General features: G+C 30.9%; 1 protein-coding gene and 1 long non-coding RNA gene across 5 annotated transcripts in view; one reads left to right on the plus strand and one right to left on the minus strand.

Annotated features, from left to right (window-relative positions):
* LOC126737312 (protein split ends) overlaps nucleotides 1–25830 on the minus strand; it is a 137378-nt gene that overhangs the window by 108615 nt on the left and 2933 nt on the right. The gene's annotated exons all lie outside the window — the stretch shown is intronic.
* Nucleotides 17660–25830, plus strand: part of LOC126737317 (uncharacterized) — a 36771-nt gene continuing 28600 nt past the window's right edge. Inside the window, exons 1-2 of one of the 2 annotated variants that reach the window (XR_007660991.1) lie at nucleotides 17660–17875; nucleotides 21672–21780. This is a non-coding gene — a long non-coding RNA (uncharacterized LOC126737317). The remainder of the gene's footprint in view (nucleotides 17876–21671; nucleotides 21781–25830) is intronic. The other variant, XR_007660990.1, reaches the window with a different exon arrangement.

Genomic DNA, 25830 nt, shown 5'->3' on the forward strand with positions numbered 1-25830 from the left:
ATAATCCGACCCTACAAGTTAATTATTTTTTAAACTTACATACTTAAAGAGCTACCTACGTGCCCATTTACCTTGTCAGACGAATGTGGGCACGTAACAATGCCCAAGAACAGCTTTGCCTATGGAAATTAGGTTATAACATTTAAAAATAGCAACTGCATGGGCACTCGTATCCTCGATAGCGAAAAAAATCGAATGCATGTATTAGCGAACGAGCTTAACGTGATATGGCAGCGCTTTTCTACCGCCACGATTTCAACAATAACGAGGAGTTTAAATTGTCTTTTAACATGCACGCCTTATTTCATCACGAGAGTATGGAAAAAATTATTAACTGGGATCTAAAATATTATTCAGACAGTCTAGACTCTAGACTATCTGCAATGTAATGAGATTTCTTCGGAGATATGGTATTTTTCTAAAGGTAAGGTTAAATTAAAATGTACAGAGACATCGCAAGGAACTAGATCGAATCGATTTATTATAAAAACTTATCTTTTAAATTAAGTTTCAAGTAAGATGAAACTGGTGATATTATGGTAGGCAGCGCATGGAACCGCAGACCACCAACTAACGGATAAAGTGAAGGACAATTTTTTATGGTTACCGTCGTGGTTTTATGAAGCCCTGTCGGGCTAGTTAATGACCTTAAGTTACTGATGGAATCATATGTCGAGGTACACTTGTCTTTAGTAACATAAAAGTTGCAATATTTCTTTGCTCAATAAGGCCTTCTGGTTTAGAACATTTTAAAGTAGTCCATTAAAATAAAACCTAAGAACTATAGAAACTTGTTTGTAGATAGAGTTCACATTCGTTGGGCTTATTATCTCATTAATATAATGTGGTATAATAGTAATACATATATTTTCTATTTGTATGTAGCTTGAATCTTATATAATTACTAAAGAAACATTAAATTTGAAGAAAATTCAGAGGGTTATTAAAATGATGTAGAATTCCAGAAAAACAAATAAAAAATCGACCTTTAACTTAAAAATAGGTACACCTATGGTTCGAACCTTTGGTGTGACACTCAAATCTCAATCACTTACTAAAAGAAAGAGTTTTGGTTAGTGGTAAAACTGTTTTGTGATTCGAAAAATAGATACAACAATTATCTTAGATTCAATTATTGTAAGTGCTCCTCACTTGTACTGAACATAACTGCTATAAAAAAATTATATTTTACCGCAAATAATTTTTGGAAATTTAGACACAATTATCGATCTTAGAATGAATAGTCGCGTAAAGAATAGAATGATGCTCGACTGAAATGAGACATATTTAAAATTCAAAAAAGGTAAATAATAGTAATAAAATGAAGGTTTGTTTGCAATTGAGGCATGGAAATACAAAAGAGTCTAAGTGCCATACTTACTATATTGACATTAAATACTCGATTTAAAGATGGCTCTACGTCTAAGTTGTAATAATACGATTAACTATTAATCGTATTATTAGTTAATAGTTGAAATGAGTGAACACGTGAGAGTTGCTTCTCAAAATACCATTGTAAAGAAAAAGGTCGTGAAAGTATCAAAAAAGGAAGAAAATCTGTAAGGCTAAGTGGTCTTTAGTAAATTACAAAGATGTGGAAGTCAGCTGAAATCGAGGTTTAATTTTATGTACAATTTGGGAGAAATCTTACCGATTTTCTTGTTAATAGGCATCATGTTGCTGTAAGTTCCAGTGTCGCAGGCTCAGCCGGGAACGATGACTTTTTATCGAGTTTGACAAAACTATTGATTATAATAAACTTGCTTTTAATCAAATTTGAAAAGTTTCACGAAGACGTCATGGTACATACCAAAGGCCTGAAGGAAGTCGACGTCAAACAAGTATTTAAGCCCTGATATAAACATTCATCGAATGCATAAATTCTATATTTCCTAATCTACGTCTTGGAAGGCCCAAAACCCATTCCTGTGGAACATATACAATAATTCAGTACATAATAATAAAATAAAAGCATGTGGCTCAAATGATAAAGAAAGGGGACGACTTATACGTGATATGGCGGATTCACAAAAAACTAAACGTGATTGCAGTTGATCTAGAACAGGTCCTATTCATTCCCACATTAACTCATTCAGAAATGTTCTATAGCAGACAGATCTCTTATTATAACTTGCGTGTTCTTTCGGAAGAGTCGTTAACGGGACGTGGTAAAAATGAAATTTCTTTTTGTCTTTTGAATGCTTTATCATCTGGAGCAAAAACTGCATTGGTCAAAATAACAATAAAGTAATGCTCTTGCTGTTTCTATAATTGGTAACTTCAGGAGCAAATGAGCAAGTTGAATAAACATTTTTAGTTTCTGGGCATTTGCATCTCGCTTGTGATCGAGGCTTCGCTCAAATTGAGCCTTTACAACTGATAATATAAAAGATATGATAATGAATGCATTTTATAAAAATCCTTTTAAAGCTTTGACAATGAAATCCAAAGATTTTAAAGACATTCAAAAACTTGCCGGCAAGGTGTTAATTATGACAAAGTTAAAAATATCCCAGGTTTCGTGGATTGTGGTTAATAAAGGAAATCCGAATATGGCAAAAACTAAGAAATCTTTTAATGAACTGGAAGAAAGAATGGATCGAGTGCAATGTGTTAAAGAAGGGAAAAAGGATATAGGATATAGCAGCAGAACTATCTCTTCTTAAATGCAAAAATCGAGCGCCTTAAAATCCATAAAAGCTGAGAAGCTTTTGAGGATATGCTAAAGTATATACCTTTGTAATATTTAACTTATTGGAAAAATTTGATTAACAATGTTAAGAAATGATTTTTTATATTTTTCTGAAGTAAATTTATACGAAAACTGACGTTTTTAGACCTATGGGGTTTTAGCTCTTAGACTTTTTCTTAGTTTTACATGTTTGGTATTTTTATGTGAAAGTTTACATGATTTTCTTTGTGTCTTTCAAATACTTAGTACTAATTATGTAAAATATTTTCCCCAAAATTATACCTGTAAAAAAAACTTAATAATAACCGAACAATCACTTTTTGGCACTTAGACGCTTTTGAATTTCCACTCTTCAATTATTATAACTAAGTTAAAAAAAAGACTATAAAGACCAATTCAAAATAATATTAAGAAATAAAGTGCGATAGAAATCCAAAATAAAATTGAAAAAAAGCACTTGACAAGAAACCTGAAGAAATAACGACCTGCGTCTATAGTAAATAAAATTTTAAAAGGACCATAAAGACCTATTCAAACATTTATTTAAAAAAAAAATAATTAATATACAAACCTATGAAAAATTACAGAAAATCGACATTTAACTGGTTTTTGGATACACTATTATTGTTAATTTAAAAATTAAAAAAATCTAACAATGGTCCTCACCTATAGTGAGCGTAAATAAACGTATCCATAAGAACAAAAAATTAAAGATACCTAATGAAATCGTTCTTAAAAAATTATGAAAGAAAGGAAAAAGAACCACAGAAACTTCGAAAACGCAAAATGAGAGTTCAGACAGTAATTGAAACCAGCAATTAAGAAAAATAAAATTTCCAAAATAACCATGAAAATCAATTCAGAGACTGATTGAACCCCAAAAACTGCTGATAATACTGACGATGAGCGTCAGTAGGAGGAATATATAATAAATATATTGTTAGTTAGTAATTTTCCAAATAGTACTTCATATTCTACCATAAATCACTGTGCTACCTGACAAAAATTATAAAATGTATGTGACATAATTAAGCATGGTCCCTAGCTCTAAATACAAATCTTCATATTTCACTATCATAAATTCACCAGTACAGGATGAATAAACGTTATATTAAAATGCATGAGTCCTTAGAGAAACTTTGGCATTTGGACGATTTCATTGATTAAGCATTAAAACTATATCTGTTTGTAGATCTTCCTACTACTATTTACTCCTTGAACCATATTTATCTTTAATATAAAAACATATTAAAGATAAATATAAGTATTTAATATAATAATACAAAAATACCAACATATATGGTAACAGGAATTTATTATCCTTAAACGAGCTACTACCATAAGTAATATAAAAAATGATAAATCTGAAAAAGAGTCTGACACACTTCTTAACATTTTGTTTGGCTTAATTCATCAAAACTGCACTGTTTAGCTTCTAACATTTTCTTTGTTTAAATTCGTTACAAATAAACTAGTGCTAGTTTATTAACGTTAAACTAGTTTTTAAGCAGCTGACTGAGTTTTATGATTATATAGTTTTATATATGATTATATAGTTTTCTGTTTTTTTAAGATAACTGGCATAAATGTTCTATACTTCCAGGCAGTAAAATCATTATTTTAGTTTAGATTAAAGGTCAGTTAAAAAAAAATTTACTATTTCTTAAAGTTATCTGAAGTTACAGCCTAATAATTTTATATTCAATGCATTTTCTCTATCTAGAAAATAGAAAGAGATGGTTACATCAAAACCTAATATATTCCAATGATCCGTAGCTGATCATTTTGTGCCTTAAATTACTTCTTTCACACCATGTCCATCTGACGAGTTTTTAACTTTTTGAAACAAAACCCTATTATCATTGGTCGAAGGAATTATACACAACTTAACCTTTATTATATTGACCGGTCTCCTGTCATCAGCCCTTCTCACACATAAAATTCTTCATCAAAAAAAAACATTCCGCTATACAGACTGGGAATTAGATGCCTTATTTAAAAACCGAACCCAAGGAAGAACAGGTTTCGAAAACAGGATGTGCGCTGCCGGTTTTCGTATAGTGGCAAAGTGGTAAACACAAGCAAGTAGACAGTCGATATTTTAATAAGAGGTTTTTAAATTAGAAACGGGTCGCTCAGGAAGTCGGGAATTAACTATATAAGACCGTTGGCGTCTTCGTATTGGTATACAAGCTAGGGCAAAACACCTGCTGTTTAAATTTTAATAAAGAAACATAACGTTACAACAACATTGGGTAAACACAACACTGGATTTTTTATGAATTTATGTTTTGCATTGAAGTTCAGTGTGGCAAACTGGGTCGAGAAGGGTCAGCCATCTGAAGGAACATAATAGAATGAAGATTTGTGGTTTTGAACTTGTAATTTATTTCGCTTAGGTAGAACAAATCAACTCCGTGCAAATCCATAGAGGAATATTATATTGAATGGATATTTAGATAGATATTAAGTTTTTACCGGATATCTCTTGGATATGAGTCCTACCAATGACAAAATCTTGGATAACATATTATGGAGACCTCTAAATTATTTAAAAAAAAATTACTTTGACTCGGTATTAATGTGTAAAAGATATGAAAAGAAGGAGAAAGAAACTGATACGTTTAGTTAGTTGATTTTCTTCTTTAAATTCTTCAAGGTATTTGAAGTCCTATTTGAAACCACAAACAATATTAAAGAACTTAGATCTAAAAATGACTTCAGCTGTCTACAATTACACTATCATATCCAGTATGGACAACTTATACCAATATGAATATTTTATTACGTCTTGTGCGAAAAATCTTAAAAATTCTTATTTGAAGACTCAAAAAAGACTTCAGCCACCGGAAATATCATAGTAAATGAGAAATGTATATAGACCTTGTCTAGATTTCTAATGAATATAAAGTTGCTATAAAGTGATATCCATCTGGTATACTCTTCTCCTAGGACCTCCGAGTCATTTTGAAATAGAAAAAAATTATTTTGCAAAAAATTGGTTTCCATAATTTATAAAGATACTTCTGACTGGATAAGTCCTATCAGCTAACAGCAAAGAGATAGAGCAACATGTTTGACTGCCCAAAAGAAACAGAAAATAATTATATTTCCGTCTTGAGGAGTTAAAAAGACTTAAACTGCATAAAAAGGATAGGTCGATCAAGAAGAATAAAAAAATGACTGATATACTTCAAAAAAAATTAAGCAAACTGGAATTATGGTCATCGTGGATATTGCAATATTAGATAGTAGATATTTAATGGATACATATAATATTTTGTAAGAAAAATCTATACCTTCAACTTTTATGTTATTGTATGTTAGCTGGAATAATATATCAAGTGTGAACATTTTCCGATAGCTATAATTGATATTTTGTATGCTATCGATTAAATACATCTTATTAGCCCTTACACTAAAATATCTGATGTGACAACTGATAATTCTCTATCTGCTATATGAGACATTAATTGAACTATCTAGCAACAAGGCTTCCACTTGTTTCACATATTTTTTTGATTAAATTAAAGCGCCCAGGCAAGTACCTATAAATTAGAGTTCAAGACGTACAGACAAGAAAGAAGACCGTGTTCTCCCATCCTAATTGACAAACAAAGGCACTAATTATGTTAATTGAAGGACGAGACGAAGACCATGGAAATGAGAGCTGTTGGAAAAAAACCCGTCCTATGTAATTAAAATTTATCGTTATTAAAAGAAAGCTCATCTTTTAAAGTAGAAATATTCGGGGGGACTGGAAAAGCATAATAATGAACGCCTAAAATAATCTTTATTAATGTCATAAAGATTTCGGGTTGATGGTAATATCTGAGGTTTGCATTTAAATGAGTTTTGTGAACCATCTGGGATCTAAAACCGAGAAACGCAAGAATATTAAAAATATCTTTTCATGTCAGTCGTCTCCAAGGCTATAAGAACTTGTCCTCTTTGACACCTACCCAACCATTATATTATGATAAGCACAATGCAATTCTCGCCAAGTCATTGCACGTATAGTTTATCTAATTTTTAATCACATTATACTAATAATATTGTAGAACAAAGAACAAAATCCATTTTTCCTAGTTGTTAAATCATGACTGCAAGAAATATTATCTGAATCGAACCAACCATGACCGTAAATTAAAAGACAGACATATTTTATGTTTTCTCATAAAGACACTCGAATGGTTTGAATAAGCGATGTGAATTTATTAACGTGACACATTTTTAGATAACGGTACAGGGAGAAATGCTTTATTTGCAATTTTCAAGGAAATTGTTGTTTGCGTCTGCTAAGGGAGACAACAAGTCATTTACGATATCGGTCGAGTCAGGTCGCCTGGTACAACTGCGATATGACAAAGAAAAGTATAAAAATGCATTTATTTTTTATACGTTTAAATGTTAAACGAACTATGTACGCGTTGTCGAGAACAGCATTTAAGAATAAAACGACGATTAACCGTCAGGGAAATTTTACAAATGAAAACAATGGAGGTAATCATCGGGTGCATTTCATAACTGTTGCAAATACGGAAATGCGAATTGATCATTAACGATTATTAATTTATGTTTTTTCATATTTCAAGTTTGTCATCCAAGTAATGTGTTTTTTTTTTAATATATTTTGTAAGCTTGCCATAATTAACGTACAAAAATAAACTCTTCTATTCCGTAAATAGGTACAAGTGTCCCAAATTCACAAAAAAAGGTAAAAAAAAAAAAATCCCAACAAAAAAGGTCTTTGGTCCTAGAACCATTATTTAGTTGTAACTTTAAAATTAAATATAAGATTCTTCTGCCTTCTATGTGCTATTTGATGTAAAATTATACTAACTCATATTATTAAATATGGTCAGTTCTTATTTGCTCTTAAAGTCGTATAAGAAAATCGTGATAGTACAATAGAAAAAGTTATTAAAACGTGTTGAAAGATAATTCCATTAAGTCCACAGGAGCTGCAGCTAATGGAGATAAAACAGCTATTATAAATTAAGTTTTCTGTAAATAATATTTATATTTCCTTGCATTGAAGAAATCTAAAACGAAATAAACATGAATCATATAGATTTTAAAATCCTGATGTACTGCTATAAAAGCCATAGTTTTAGTGCTTCTTATGAATAATCGTCTTTTATTTGCTTCAACGTGCTTAAAAGTATGAATAACTGACTAAGACATTTTAAGTTCTATTCAATACGACCAAAAATTAAAAAAAAAATCCTTAACTCAAACTACTGAATCTATATTGAAAACCAATAAAATCAGCTGTTCTCCGTCATCCGGAATGAGGTAAGTGGCACACTGCATGACGTTTCTGTAGATGCGTGGAAGGTGAGCGAATCTTCCGGGATCATGGTCAGCCGAGTAAGTAAGGAGCCGCATCGCCGCTATGGGTGAGTTGAGTGTTATAATTCAATGGATACTTTCCCAATTCAAAAATGTTTTACAATTACCGAAAAAAGCTATCGTGGGAGTCAAACACGAAACTTGGAATTAAATTGTTGTGGCCAGTATAGTAGTTAATGGATATTTTATGGACATTCAATCAACACTTAATAAATACCTTTTTTATTTTCATTTATTTATTCTCAATTAAATACGACCGCTATTTCTTTATTGCTCATCAGCCAAAGATTCAGCGTATTTTTTCAAAAATTCTCCCTTATTTTCTCAAAAATTTTAAAAGAATCCCTGATGAATAAGTTGTACGACTTTTTTTGATTTGTGCTGTGTTCTGCTGTTTTTAACATGTTTTCCAGGACTTGGAATACCTAATAAATTATAGGAAGTGGACAAAGTAACAGAAGAATGGCTTTGTCTTAATTAATTCAAAAGGAAAAGTAATCATTCTATTAGTAGGCATATTTCCTATAATTAAAGAATAAAAAGCGTGAAGGTATATGAATCTTTGGCCTCTTAAAGTTACAGTAGTGAAATGTGAAGAAATTCCAGTACGATTTTTTCTTTACCACAGTTTTTGCGTTGTTGAAGTAGTGGTGAGTGTTATTTTTCCAAGAAACTCCATTTATTAAAAATACAGAGTATATTATCCTGTAAAAATGATTATACAGAATATTACAAGTTAGAAGATCTGGTAACTGGCAAAACTTAAGAGTAAATAAACAGGGAAACATTCTACATACTGCACGAATTGCAACAACCTATATTATGTTCATCACGAGATTTTTAAAAGCCCGATTGCATATTTCATGAAGCATAAGTGGTTTAATGCTGCCTAACCTGCTTTTATAACAATGATCAATCACCGTCTAGAGCACCTGCCTTTTGCCTTTTACTTTGTTTATATATAACTTGACCTTTCTTAGAATAATTAATAATATGCCACAAATAAATTACGTTATAATGGTCCAGAACTTAATTAAGAAATACAAAGCACTTATTCTAAGTCAAAAATAAGCCCTAGTTTGTCATATTGACATATGTCGAGAAATTATTCCTCTGCGAGATACAGGGTCTTAAAATTATAAGAAAAAAAAAGTTTTACACTACCTACCTCAAATATTTCTATAAAATTTGGGACATAGCTTTTAAGCATCAAGTAGCACTTTATGCATAAAAATATTTTTTTAAATTCTACCAGAGGCATCAATATTTTTAAGACAAAAAATGATGCGCCACTAGTTTTTGTAAAAATAAAAAGTTACTCTTGAAATCCTCATCTAGTTTTGAGCAAATTTGTATTTTTTTCAGTACGAGGCACTACTTCTCATGCATAAAGAAATCGCTAAAATCTAATATAGCAAAATAAAAAACTTTATCACGGTTTAGTCGACATTTTCTACATAACATTAAAACACACGCAACTACATTTTTAGGATAGAATAATTTAATTAAAAAAGGGAATTGAAAGTTGTGGTTTCCAATTTCTACTTCCAATATATTACTAAGCATAATCATAAAAAACTATAATTTCCTTATTGTGTAGCAAAGTGCGCCATGAGGAAAACTGTTGTCGGCTTCGAATATTATTAATAATTTAGTCTTGTTTATTATTTAATAATTAAGTTTGTCACAGTGACACGTGTACGCGTGGTAATAAAACTTAATTTTCCTTAGTTTCTCTTTAACAACTAAATCCCTTTTTACTTTACGAGTCAGGAACAAGGAGTGGGAGTGGAAACTCGGCGGAAGCAGTAAAGGTGTATATAGAAAAAAATTTCTGAGAAGACGCCATTCGCATCGCTCTGTGTTTGTCAACATGCACCAACGATTTAGAAATAATAGACTTAGTAGTGGACCTGATGAACGGCAACATAGATTTAATAATCAGCAATAAAGAATTAGTAACAGGATTCTTCGAAAATTTAAAAGAAATCCACTAAGCAGTCGAATAGCAGCTTACACGTTTCGTTCTTGTAAGTCAAGAATTCTTTAAGTTTTAAAAATTACCGTCAACATATGCTTACCATTTGCAATCCGTCCAAGATTTGAGAGAAGATGATGAACAGCGATGTTATTTTTTTTGCCAATGGATTCATCGTTCAACTGAGCAGAATAGAGAGTTTTTAAAAACCATGTTATGAACTAATTACTTATTTGGACTTTATTTCATACCAGAACAAGTAAAAGGTAAAATGTTTCACAATTTTTACTGGTAGATCATGCCAACATGGAAAATATGCCACTAGAATCAAGATTAGCAGCTTGATTTCAACTTGACGGTTGTCCAGCTCACTTTAATAGAAATGCTGGTTGAGTAACAATTTTTCGGATAGATGTATCGAACGTAATGGCCTCCAAGGAGCCTCGACATAATGTCTTTAGACTTCTTCATATGGGAGTTTTTCAAGGAAATCGTATATACAACTCCTGTAAACTCAAGGTAAGTACTTACTGGCCTCATTCAAAATTAAGAAATCAAAATTTAGCTGCTAAATCAATTAGACGTCGATATGTTTATATGACAAACTAGGGCTAGGACATAGACCACGTGGTTAAAATGTCTTGGTTAAGATCTGGATCCTCCATATATAATAGTGTTTTATATAACTTCAACAAAGATTAAAACTTAAATGACAACATGGCGAAATATATAGATGCGGCAACGCGGTGTTGGAAAAACTCATCCGCTCCCCACCATCGGCACATACCTCGCTGGTCCCGGCGATCTCTGTTTTGCAACACCCTCCCACGCGTTTTACTCCAGAATAAACGGGAGGTAGAGGAGGAAGAGAGGGCGAGGAACGACACAACACACGGACCTTCGGCTGGGAGGGGGAGGAGACCCAAAAGGGAAACGAAAGTTTTCTATGGAATAAGTTTCAGCCGACCCGGTTCCCGGGTGGTTGTAAACTTTTCGTCCACGTTGCCGGATTTATCCTGGGAAACTTGGATGAGGTCCATGTTAAGTTTTTCTTATTTTAACACAGACAGTCATGGATTTTTAATGAACCTTAAATAAATAAGTAGTAAAAGAGAAAACTTGTCATGTTCGTTGCTGTTTTTGTTCGGTTCTTATGAAAGTCTCAATATTTTTATATTTTGAAGAAAGGTGAAGCTTATTTCTGCAATATTAGATCTAATTTATTTTAACCATTAAATACATTCCTCCTTGAAAGCCTTGATCACAAGGTATCCAATTTGAGTTTTTTGGATTGTTAATGATCACTAAATAAATAAGTAGTAAAAGAGAAAACGTTACCATTTTTTCTCAAATTTGTATGAAAGTCATCTGCATTTTATTTGCCTATAATTATTTGCTTCCAAACTGCGATATAATCTTTCTCTCTAATAAACAGGGTAAGTCAGGAGGAGCTGAAGCGTAATCACAAACAAACAAAATGTCCTAAATTAACATGATTTTAATTATAGCGCATTTTAAACAAATGTTAAAAAATACCGCCATTAACGTTCGTTTGCGAAGGGCCCTTGTTGCTTTTCTAAGTAATTCAAGTCTTTCTTTGACAAACACTTCTAATGCATCATTTCTAATGCATCGAATTAATATCTCACGAGTGTCGACTTTCACTTTGTACCTACACCTCATTTTTAAACCATTAATAAACATTAGTCCGATGTTGTGAGGTCTGAAGATCTTACAGGCCATCTAATAGGACCACCGACCAATCCATTGTCTTGGAAACTCTTCGTACAAATATAGGTTGGACTTTTCTCTTAACATTCTGATGTTAAGAGGAACTTCCTCTAATAATGCTTTGAATTCATTTCGCAAAAAAAAGTAAGTAGTTCTGTCCTGTGAGGCGATTTTCTACAATGTGTGGGCGAATTAAATAAACTATCAACCATACCACACAACACGTTTACCGAAAATTTGTGCTGAAAATTTGTTTCGACTGTTGCGTGTGGATTTTTGTCTGACCATACATGAGAGTTGTATATTTTGATGTCACCACGGTTGACTGTTTTATTATCGGTAAAAAGTGTACACGATTCAACAGGACGATTATTATTTAATTAATTTATATTACAACCACGAAATTGCAATTGCCTGACTTAATCTGCGAGGTTGCTGTACACGCTGTACATGGACATAGGCCTTTCTCATAGAGTGATTGATTACCCTTTTTTGTGGAATGGCCAATTGAGTAGCAATTCTTCGTGTGCATCATCTTCTACCAAATTCAGAATATCTTCTAAAACTTGTGGAGTGACTCGTTCAAATGTTATGTTAGTACTAGGCAAAGTTCCGGTCTCGCAAAGTTTGTAAAAACTCTGGTAAATACGTTTTTGTCCGGATTTCTCCGATGTCCACAGTAGCTTAGAATTACCATTATAAAAACAGTAAACAAAAACCATATTGGTCTTATTTGTCAGGAATTACATTTCTGACACGTCTTTACGTTATTAGGAATAACGTAGTACATATAAACAGATGTTTCAGACCTTAACGACATTTTAAATACTAAATTAAATACTAATAATCATTCATAAATTACTTAGTCATTCTGAAACGTGAAAATGCTTATTTTGTATCACCTATGTACGTGCTCGATATTAGTTTCAGAGATGTACTCATAAAGGTCAAATAGTTAGATTATGCAATATTTATTATTATACTTATAGAAAAACGTTTGGTTAAAGTCTGTGACATGCAACGTTAGATAATTAGACGAAAGATGATAAGCAATTTCTATTATATTACAAAGCTAATGATAATCATGAAGAATAGATGATAACCGTTTCATAACATAATCGTCAGCTAACAATCAATAAAAAAACTGGAATATCCACTTTTTTGTTAAGAACAAACAACATCCTGGTAGCGAGTAACCGCACTACAGCTCCTCGATGTATTGTTTAATTATTCAAATGAACGGTATTTTTCTGTATTATTAATTTGTTTGCCTTGGCCCGATCAGACGATACGACGCAAACCGGTGTACAAACATCAGGAAATTGCTGTTTGTTCTATCTACAATATCCATTAGGATATTTTTTATAGGTCGCCATCTTGGGCATTAGATAATATAATATATATATTATACCTTTAATTTTCCAATTGGCTTTCTAGTCGAATAAACCCCAAAAGCCTCATCAAATGCAATAAAACATTATCATCTTATTAGATTATCCCCTATGACTATGTCCTAATAGAAAAATTGGACCGAGCATGATTTATGAGGTTGCATTTTTAGTAACAACCTTTGGCACACTGACGCGCCAATTGAAACAATTATTTTTGTTTTGATGCCGTCGACGGCAATTGTCCAATTCGTGTAATGAATATCTCATAACAGTGTTAACAATAGTCCAGCATAGAATAGAGGTCTCTAATAATGGTTACTCTAATTTGTTGTCAGCTTCTTCTCTTTAAATTGTGAAAGTGACGTTCAATTTATATTAGAAATTATATTTACTTATTGTGTGTCCAAAAAAATTAAGAAAAAAATTTATTAGGAATTATAATTAAGACTATCTGCAGTGGAATGCTAAGTCTCTTGTCGACCCGAGTCTCACTGATTAAAATTGGGAATCTTTGGACATTTTAAGCTAACGATTTATAACCCAGGTGCATATTAGGCCCAATGACAAAAAACTTTAATAAAAAAAACCGTTAAATTACTATCGTTTATTGTTGAGAGTACTTAATAAAACGTTTTACACATCAGGCGATAAAAAAAATTCGTCGTAAATAAACATTTTGAATAATAAAAAATCTATATAAAAACGTATTAGGCAGACACTTAGACAGAAAATTAGTCGTAAATCAATAAACGGTGCTAAAACGTGTTTTTTGTTACAAACGTTTGGGCGAGCGCTATTAAATATATTGTAGGTAACGATTTTGAAAATTAGTCGTAGAAAAGAACGCCCTGAATGTTTTTTACATCTGATCCACAAATTCTTTACACAGACCATTTAAAATTAGCCCTAAAAAAGCTTTTAGGATAGAATTCTTAGACCTACAAGGGGTATACAATTGGTACTAGGTCGTTCTGTAATTTGAGAAAAAACGTGCATGAAACAGTTTTTTGCCCGCATAGAATTAACATGCAATTGTAAAAAACCGTGAAATATTTTTTACTAAAAAAATTACTCCTACAGCAACAACATCTTCCTCCGCAATAGACCTTCATCAAACGATTTAGTCCTAAAGTTTCCATCATTCTCATCTTGTAAACTAACTATAAGTTTAATTTAATTACATAATGCTTTCTTGAAAGCATAAACAAAATGCTTATATTACATAGAATCAGTAACTATATTGCGGTGCATATTAAAAATGAACAAGCAGTTTTCTTTATATAGTACTATGCTGTTGTAACAGTCATGGAATGCTGGTTCTTAAACCTAAAACTGATAATTTAAGATTTCTTTGTGACATTAGTGTGCTAAAAAAGAAAATTGCGACGCGCTTTGGTGGGCATACGACAAGAAAGAGTATAATTTTACCGTCTGTGCGTCCAGCGACTAGCGTACCGTAGAAGAACGTCGCTTTCGACGATTTACATCTCTTTGTTGGCGAATATTTTTTTTATTTTGTTTCAACTTTAATGACCAAATACCAAATAAATGTAAAAAGAGATTAACCTACAAAACCTGAGTGAAAATTGAAAAATACGAATTCGAATTGTATATTTTATACATGAACAGCGTGATATCGTACTCATGCGGATAATGTGCGCATTAAAGCTGCCTATCTCTAGAAAGTCGTAAAAGCTGAATATCTCGCTTAAAAGACACATAACGTTACTTGGCCGTTTCACCTAAAGATAAAATCCTTTTTATAGACCCGCTTACATTAACACAGTCCGACCGATCGCTTTGTTGTCGGTTTTACTCGGGTCGTTGATCTGCAACACTGTCTGCGGATTAACGTTATTTTATTGTATAAAATTTGGCATGACGCCCAAGGTACTACGAAAAGATTGAAATATGTTTGGAACAAGGTTTCTTACCGATAGGGAAGGTAGAAGTGAGCAAATCAGCAAACTATTTCACAACTTTCTTGAATTATTTTTTTTGTTTTTACAACTTTTATTTCAACGCTTTTCTTTATAGGATATTGCTATACTTCAAGTATAACAAGTAAACTCAAAAATCTTTTTTCAAAAAAAAAATGGTTAAATATAAGTTATATCTAATTTACATTGTCTAAATATCAAACCCTAATAGCAGTAGACACTCCTGGGATAATTCACAAGATTAGTCCCATCAAGATTATTTGAATATATATTATGGGAATGTTTCAGTTATATTTTTGCAAAATTAATAAAAAATTTCAAAATTTTTTTTAATTTTTTATAAAATAATAAAAATGCTAAACAATTTATAAAATGAAAGAAAATTTTAAAATGCGCTACTTACAAAAAAATTGTAAACAATTTTTATTTTATACAACTATAGTTTATTTCGTTCGCGTGTTTCGTTGTTTTAGATAAATTGGCAAATTGTTCAATTGTTTTATTCAATTAACTATTTTAGCTTAAGCCAATATATATTATCAACCATTATCAAATAAGTATATTTAATCAAACATTAGATACCTATAACACAAATTGGGAATAGTAAACTAGATTTACTTACAAGTACAAGGCCATGTTCTAATTAACAGATTAAGACAGCATACGAACGCATATAATACCATATACAAACATTAACACCCCTAGCAAATTAAATTTATGGTAACAGGAAGCAAGGTGCAAAAGTCAGATGCTTGGTAGCATCTGACTTTGTACCTTACTAAAGGATGTAGGGGTATATGGTAATAATATGGTATGAAAACCTGCTGGTCTTTTATATTTGTTCTTCAAAACTTGGAATAAAAAAATGCCTTCGAAAATGCTTCGTTTCGTATATAAAGACTGTTTGAAGTTTGTTTTTCGTCTTTTCCAAATAATTTTTAAAACTAATATTTGGAGGTTTTTTGACACGAAATTCGAATTTAATGTCAACTGGGGCATAACTTTTTTATGAACTTGAATTAGATCTTTAAGCAAAAATAATATTCTTACGTAAAAAAAGTCTTTTGGAGGAGTCCTGAAGTTTGGTACAAGCGAGTGTTTTTAAAGTGGTTGGATTAAAAATAATCAATTTGTTAAATTTCAAATGGCAAAACTGCTTTCTTCTTTAAGAAATAAAAGAATGAATGCAAATGGAATTTTACAATAAATTTTGTAAAAACATTTTCGCTGCACATTCCAGAAGACAGTAGGAATAAATAGAAAAAGATCTTCCTCGTCTACTTATTTTTGGTAGTATTTACTTTCGTATTGTGATATATGCAATAAGCATTTTGTTTATAGCTTGGGCAACGAAATTCATTAGCAGCCAGGCGTCTTTAAGAAGACAAATATTCTGGTCACGTTATCCCGCATCATAAGGTGTTTGCCCGTCTCTATCGACGCCTTGTTAAATTTGTTTTAAAAAAGTTTTAAAAACAGACTAGTGATACTGTTCGATTCTGCATACTAGCAACTTAAATCAAAACAAGTAGAAGAAAATGTGCATCATAAAATTGAGAAAAAAGTACTAAAAAGAGTGCTTTAAACGTAAGCATAACGTACGTACTACATGTTTCAGTTTTGGATAAGAGTAAATTTACGCCACCTTTTGGATGAAATAAAAAATAGGCAAACATCTCTTGTGAACTGGAAACTTTGGAACCTGTGAAATAATTACGCTCACACGCGAAATAGTTCAACGAGTTTGCCAATCTACATATGTGTCAATGTATCCTAGGATAGGGCCTATGTTGCTGTTGAGGATAGACGTTTTGAACAACTGTTATAACTTATTTTGTACCAGACCAATTAAGAAGCCCTTGGTACTATTGAATAATAAAATCAATAATAATAAAATATATATTTTGTAGTTATGCAGAGCTGAAGAGCAGAAGTTATGAAGAGCCTTGAATAATAAAATAAATTATTTTTTATCTAAATATTTAAAAACGAAATTTAGGCTTGAAACAAGTTTAACCAGGACATTTTTTTAACCTGAGAATAAACCTTGTTTTTTTGCTTTCAATTATGCTGCCTCAAAAGTGTAAAGAACTTTAAACTTTAATATCCTGTGTATCCATAAAACGAACCTTTTTCGGATCTGGATACACAAGATTCAAAATAAGTAAGGAACCTCTGTATTTTAAAATAATAATGCAAGACCCTGTATATATGGCTACCAAATATTACTCAAAAGCTTAAATAGAAGAGATTTTACATCATAATTTTAATATAGAATCTATTAATTAGTAAGTTTCTATAGATAATAAATATAAAAATATAAAATTAAAACGTTATTTTTGTATAGGTCTAAATATAATAAAATTTATTATACAAAACGTTTTTTTTAATTCTCAGATTTCATTTAAATTTTTTAGGATATTAAGCAACTATTACGGTTTCTTTAATATTCGCGTTAAGAGTTCTTCCATCCAGTAGAGCTTAGATTTGCCTAAAGAATTAAAACGGTCGGCATGCTTGCGTAACGGCCACCCAAATTACGTCCGCTTGTCTGAATAATGAGTAGGCGGCCTAAGGTGGTTGGTTGCGTCATTTTGTTCCCATATGCCCTAAATTGTAAACTTCACATATACGTCAATTGCGTCATATGATTTTAATATTGTGGTGTTATCCAATCATCCCTGAGTTTTGTATTTTTTTTTATGGTTTTTGAATAAAACCCAATTCGTTTATTATTAATTAGTGTTTGCTGAATTGTGTTCGGTATCCTGCATAACTTGTTAATCAGGTAAGATTTCGCTAGCCTTAAAGTCTCTTATCATAGGGAAGTTCTAAGGTTTGATTTTAGAGGGTCCATCAAATGTACCACCATATTTTATAGTATTATTTTACAGTCTGAAAACAGTCACACTATTCAGGTAAATAGATATTCTATGAAATCTTATTATAAACTAATAATGTAGAAAACCACATTCCAGAGAGATCAATAATTACAAAGTTTTTCTAACTGTACTGCATTTTAACAATTGCTATAATACACAAAAATTCAAGAATCACAAAAAGAGCAAAATCCAATAAATTAATTTCCTCGTAATGGCAATTTTCGATAGTTAAAAACAAGGTCTATTATTTTAATCTTAATCTAAACAATTAAAGATTAGCATCCTTAGTGTGCCGAGAGAAATCATACCAGGTTGAGGTCCTCGAATATAACTTGTAAAGTAGGTATACAGGTTGCAGTACTTTGCAGTTACCACTGTGTGTGTACTACTGTACAATTTGTACTTTTTTTTGTTCCAATGAGTGGCTTCATAATGTTTATTTATTATATCATTGGGCATAAATTACTTTTTAAACAGAAATAGCCCTGAAGATAAGATAAGGACTAAATAAATCTATTAAATAAAATTTAAATAATATTTCTAGCTTTTCTGTAGATAAGGCAAATCTAGTAGATACACATTATATAGCATATGAATTTTTGCTAAAAGAAATGTACAAAATAAAGCCTACAGTATAAAGGTTTTCTCCTGTTTACATGAAGGTCTACAATGGTATCTCACTCCACAGATGTACCTAATTGCTGTCTTCTGGACAATGAAGAGACTCCATAAGATACTGGCTACAAAATCCTCAAAAGCATATTTCATACATTAGCCTTGATTCAATTAAGGAAAAAAATATTATGTCCTTGCAGATTTATATCCTAAGTTCAGTGGTATATATTAAAAAAAATTATATTTATGGATTTCTATCAGGGCTTTATACAACTCTTTGTCTCCTCTCTAAAAGATTATTCCCAGTTTGTTGAATTCAACTGCTTTAAGTCTAATTGTTATCAAGCACTGGATGGTGGATAAAGAAGGAATATCACCCCATTGATATTTTCTATATATGTCTGTGACATCGCTAGTACTGTTATATCTGAGTGTCATTATTTGCAAGTCACTTACAAATATTTTGCATTGTCGCAACTAATAAAGATTGTGTTTTATTGTAAAGAGACATTGGTCCTTTAGCACACCAATGTAAAATACATAAACTACCTCTGAATAATACATGCAAGTGTATGTCAATCTCAAATATTCGGAATTAAATAAAGTACAATTATGGGGTTGGTAATATTCCCCTAGAACATGCCTTCTTTATAAGGGGTCTAGGGATTATAATTGATAACTAACTCATACTTCATATCAAACATATTAATGAAGTTATTAAATCCTCCTTAAAAACTCTTGCTATGATATTCAGGTCAACAAATAATATAATCAAAAATAGTAAGTCTAAATTATTCTAAGCAGCAATGGTGTGGTTCTTTAAATAAAATGTCTATATAGACACACTGGAGTATATGCAGCACAGGTTTTTGAAATATCTATGCTTCAAAGTTAATGGAATATACCCTCAGAGGAGGTATGGCCATAAGCGAAATAAAATTTTACAAAGATTTAATACCTTTTTCTCTGAGGCATTATGCTATTCTAAGTAGCCAGCTTTTTGTATTTATACTATGGAACTATAAAATTGATGCACCTCCATACACCTAGAAATAGTCCTACTTACTTAGCACCTTTATATTTGGCTTGCTTGTGGCTTAATATCTTACATAGCAATAATGATATTGACCCGTTTAATGGCATTATAGCTACATTTAAAAACAAAATTACTACAATGATTATGACCCTATAATCATCAAATATCTTTTTATAAACTCTTCATTTAACATTCCTTTGTGGTATACTCTAGAGTTGTGGGCTAAGGATTTGCTTGTTTTTGAATCATTTAGATTTTTATAGACTGTTAAGTTTTTATATGCTGTTAACTTAATTTTTATACCCAGTTAACTTAAACTACCTAAAGTATATAGTTCTATTTTATTTTTTTTCTGTTGTGTACAATTATTTATTGTTCTGTCAAGCATAAGTTATCTTATTATTATTAATTATATGTTAGACAATGTTTGGTAAATAAATATTTTACTCTATGCTTCGTTTTAATAAAAAGAGTACCATTGAAAGGATCTGGTGGACATAAACTCCAAAATAAGAACTTGAAAAATTCAAATAATTATTTGGGAGCTTTTTGTAAAAATTATTACACAGAATAAATAAACAGGACCTACTTTTATTTATTTTCTTTTAAGAATGTGATTTTAATTTTTAGAATTTTATGTTTTTTTTTGTTTACATATGAAGTACGTATATGAAGTAGTTTACATCTTGAAATCTTATTATAAACTGACAATAATACTGCTCAGAGTTTGATAATCCTCCGAGTTCAATTATTTATAGCAAAGTTTATTTAACTTTCACTAAACACCTTGACCAGTCCCTGAATTCAAATCTTTTAAAGATGGTTTTTCACACTTTCAATCTATATCATATTTTGAAAAAAATATATTGCTTTCAAAATCCAGAGATGATAATTTTATTTCTTACAAAACAAGTGTCTATGTTATGCATACATTCTAAATAATAAATTTCTACATAAATAAACTTTTTCGATGTCAGAACTTAAAGCCTTCATTTCTAAAATTGTTTATAGGCTTTTTGTTGCTTTTTAGGGGCATATCTAGTATAAATAATCTTTTAACTACTTCTTTTGTGGAAAGTTAACAAATCCATCATTTCCCTTCTTATAGTTTCATTCGTGATTTAAGTCTGTTTTGTGATTAAATTTGTGACTTCATTTGTAGAGTAGGTCAATAGTCCTTGTCATAATTCTATAATTATTAAGACTTTAAACCCAAAGTATACCTTGCTGTCAATTGAAACAAAACTAATTTTGGGAAAGACCTGTCCATCTGCATTTCTACCTATAATATTCATTTTTTGACAACAATTGCTGAAAAATTTCCTAAATCAAAATTAATATGTATAAAAATTATTAACATTCAAACATACAAAAACCTTCCCATATAAGAACAGTCAATTAATAATGAACCCATGATTAAAATATGTTTTTTTATCTTTGTTTTGTTTTGATATCCGATTTTAAATATTGCAGAATTTTAATTATATTTTCTGCTATACAGGAAAAAATTCTCATTTTTGGCACACTGCACAAAACAAAGCCGCCACTTTTTCCCTGGCAAAGCAGACAAATTGCCAAGTACAATGCCAAGGGTATAACAGATCTTATTCTTTCCAATATATCAGCAATAAGTAGTTCATTTCACGCCAACTCCTTGTATTATTGTCTATTTCTCAGAATTAAACACAATCATTTGCCAATTATAAAATTACTTTTTCATTGGATTCCTATCTAACAACCCTCTTGGAGCATATGCATAAGTCTTTTAGTTAAAATATTTAGCAAAAAATTCAAAGAATTTGCAGCCTAAACTATTGAAAAGCACTATTAAAAGAGTATAATTTAATATTAAATATCTTAGTGAATGATGCCTTATTTATCAATTAAGTTATCATTTTATTTGTGTGATAGTATTATATGCAAACATCAAAGAGCAAAGTTGGTGTATGTTGAAAATTCTGGTATTTATTTAGTACCTATAGAACAATTTTATATAATAGTATAATATGGCTGAGATAATTTAATGTAATAAATATTTTTCTTTGTTCTAGGTAGAAATTACAAGAATAAAACAGCATGGAACTGTTATCAAGGCATATAGTTGTTTGAAATATAATATTTAATGCTTAATAACCTACTGTACATGAATTCCATATGAAGGTAAGTTTATATTTCATTCTTTATGTATAAATTATATATAAATATATGCTAGTTGACTCTCTATAATAGGTTATGTCCTATTTAGTATATTAGTCTTTCATGGGTTTACCCTTTGCTCTATTCATCATACTTTCAAAACAAATTTCTTGACTGGCATTTGTCCACCTTTCCTCTACAATAATTTGAGTTGAGAGATTCATAATCTTTAAACAACTTATAGGTATTTAGGATTTTAATTAAAAGAATGAGCAAAAGTGATGATATTCAATCAAAACTTGATAAATGAGGCATCCCTAGCTACCTATAAGAAATGTATATACTATATATACAAACATAATAAAATTAAGATCGGTATTAACCCCTATTTTTCTAACCCCGTCCTTTTTACCCTAAGTTGATATTTTGACTGGGGGTTGAGCAGCCGGAGCATAGCCAGCATAAGCACGACCGAATAAAAATCTATGACGGAATTACGCCGCTATTGTACGTACTACTCGCTCTGAAAACGTCGGACTCCGACCCGGCATAACACATAACACCACGTTGTTTTATCCGGGTTTCTGTATATATTTTTCTCGGGGTCTTGCAAAATTAATTTGCGAATTCGGAGGGTATCTTCTTGCGTTGTCACGTAAAAATATCCACGGACCCAATCTTGAAACGTTTTTGGTAACATGGTAACGCCCATACAAAGAGAAAGCTTTTCGGAGTTTTTTTTTTACCTGGTTTGGCTTCATTTTTTCTTGTTGGGTAATAAGAATTACTTGAAAGTTATCATTTCTTAACTCTTAGATGAATAAGCAGAAGAACATGCTTTTGCTTAAGTGTTTTGATACTTTAATGAAACAAAAAGAGACGGAGGTAGAGTAAAAGCATGTGCTTCATTTTATTAATACAACCCCTTGTTTCACATTTTCCATAACAAGGCAGATTGTAATGATAGGGAGAAAATTAAATTAATAAAGTTCCCATACGATATTTTAAGGTATTTTTATTCATTCTATGATCCAGTATTAACTGGGGTATTAACACATATGATGGAACAGATAAATCCTGGCATTCAGCCTTGCTCTGACCTCAGATCTGACTTCAGCAAGTATAAGTTAATAACAATATACCTATTTAATTAATAATCTTCATCAACCCATATTTATTACTGCATATCTTATTTAAGAATTTCAACTATGATTTTCATTTACTGAAGTAACTTTGGATTTAGAGACTAATAAATGCATGGTCAAAATGAAGATTAATTATCCATGACGGGCTAGAAAAAAAAATTAAATAGTGACTTTATATGTTGTTCAACTGGTTCAATTTTAACAATCCATTATTTGCCACATATTGTGTTGCCTATAATGATATTATTTATTAGCTTTAACCTTCTAATTACCAATGCCAAAGCAAATTATATAACTCATAAATAATTGATTTATGGGTAGTTCAATTCTATTATCTTCCAAATAAAAGAAAACGTAAGTAAAACGATTCATATTATTATGTTGTCCTTAAATATAGAAGCTATTGATTTGTTTAAAGACGTAATGTGACCTATTACATCAGAGGCAAGTGACATTTACTGCTATGGTAATTTCCAAAAGTTCTCATAATAATCCATTTTAAATTATCTACACAATTAAGCACGAATTATTAGCAGTGTGTTCTGCATTACTTCCACCATCTAAACAAGACCAAGTAAACCTTTTGGTCTCAATTTTATTTTTACCCATTCAAACTGGTATGCCATAAATTAATAATTGACTACCAATATTAAATAAATCAATCTGTAACTTGAATCACCGAATGCAAGCAGTAAATATGAAAGAAGTCTGCAATAAACAACATAATCCTATACTACAATTAAATCTAATGATTATCTCGAGAATTATAACTAGAACAATGATCAACCGCGATAATGAATTAAAAATTGTTGTTTCACTGTGATTCATCTTTTTACGAGCAATAAAAAGTATTGCAAACGAAATGGATGGTTATTATTTGATATCTTTGGTTGAAATGACCAATTTTAAGGTTAAAATTACTATTCTTGGTGTTATCTGGAGCTGATCTATTTGTTACACAATTAATTCTTTATAATAAGGTTAATCATAAATTAAATTGAACTATGAATGTTTTTTTTTACAGAATGAGGTTAGTACTATAAACTAAACGTTTTTATCTATTGAAAGAAGCTCATACTATTGGAGATCTTACGAGGCAACTTTGTATTCTTTCTTTTGACAAATCACGGTTTGGTCAGAATAAGTTACTGCTAATGAGATTTTCTTCGAAACCCTTTTCTTCCTTAAGTTAGTTAGGCTTTTTTAGGTTCATAAACTATTATTTCGCTTAAAACAAATATTTATTCTTTTTCGCAGCGTAAAATGCAGTGCAACGTAAGTTTTTAAATAATTTATATAATAATTATTATAGATGCTCTATTGTAATGCGCCCATAAACGTTGGCATAATTCTTTCGCTCTATAATTAATAAAACTGTCTTTGTTCCGTAATTAATAGTTGCACGATATAGTTGGTAATGAATAATTTAATGTTAGCGATCAGGTGGTGGCTAAATGCTTCTTACGGTATTTTCTTTGTCTGAATAAATTATGGTTTTCCTACAAAGTATGTAGACAGTTCATATATTATTCTGAAATGCTATTTAGCAAATAAATATTTATTTGAAATAGTAATTGCTAGCTTAAAAGTCTCACAGGATGACGCTAAAAGAAAGGAAGTCTCAATCTATAAAAACACTAGCATAACAACACAGATATTAGTACTTTGAGGTTCTTAGGAGTAGTACTGTCATCTATAATTTTATTTGTATCAGCAGCACTCTTACGTACTTTTTCCCTCGAAAGCAAGAAATGATTCCTTAGATGGGCAATATCACCTTTAAGTAATTACGAAACTTGCAATTTACAAACCTTTTCTTAATATTTTAATGTTTTCTTTTCAAGAAAATAAAGACTATTTCTATTAAGCCTAATTGATTAAATTGCACATTCACAGCCTAATACCTATTTTTCTGAAGATTCCATTCCTATCATAAGATTCCACCTTCTTCAAATAATGACGAAACATAATAGAGAGACATACTTTTCCTCAGTAAATATGGGGCAAGTTAGTTAGATCAAATATTAATTTGTGTATGAGATATTAGTAAGTAAGATTGTACCTTCCTTGGATTGGCAATATCATTTTAAAACAATAAAATAACTTACAATGGAGAAACCTACTTTTCCTCAATGTTTCAATGTTTTTCCCAGAAAATTACCACTGATGACCAAATGTCGATAGCAAGTAGTAAACAAGAAAAAAAAAACATACACATAAGTCAGGTGTTCGTAGTGTCGCAACTCGACACGGTTCAGTTTGAATACATTGAAAATAGAAACGAGCTATTGCAAAATTTCGAACGTCTATTCTATACAATCCATCGACGTCATCAGAGGTGCATTCACCTCTGCACGGGGAGAAAATCGCACGGGCCATGGTAAAAAACAAAACGCTAAAAACAAAGGATCGTCGAGGTAGTACGTAACGCGTCTTGCATACCATTATTCATAATATAATGAAGTACTTATTGCTATAAAGGAATACTTACTAGTTACAGCAGTATTATTGGTGAGAACCACCGACCACCAACCTGTTCTATAATGGTTGGGGTATTGTATTTTAATTTTTCTTTGTTTTTTTTGAGATGGTTTTCAAAGACGTATTGTCTGAAGTGAATAAGGAACTTGGTGCAGTACTGATTATGCGTAGTTTATCTCCATATTTAAGAAAATACTGAAGAAGAAACCAATTATGGAATATTATATTGATGGTGTCAAAGTTGCTGAAAGACTTGGGGTATGGGTATTGTGGTTTATGTGCTTTTCACAATTTCATTCAAAGCTTCTTGGAGTGGCTTTTTTTTATTTTCCTTTAATAACATCAATTTCTTGACAAAGAAAGAATAATTTGTTCCTTCTATAATCTCTTCATATTTGTATGAAGATCCAAAATTTATCTGAAAATAGAGTTAGTAGCATTTCTGGTC

The sequence above is a fragment of the Anthonomus grandis genome, chromosome 6, assembly GCF_022605725.1.
Source record: "Anthonomus grandis grandis chromosome 6, icAntGran1.3, whole genome shotgun sequence".
Classification (NCBI taxonomy): Eukaryota; Metazoa; Arthropoda; class Insecta; order Coleoptera; family Curculionidae; genus Anthonomus; species Anthonomus grandis.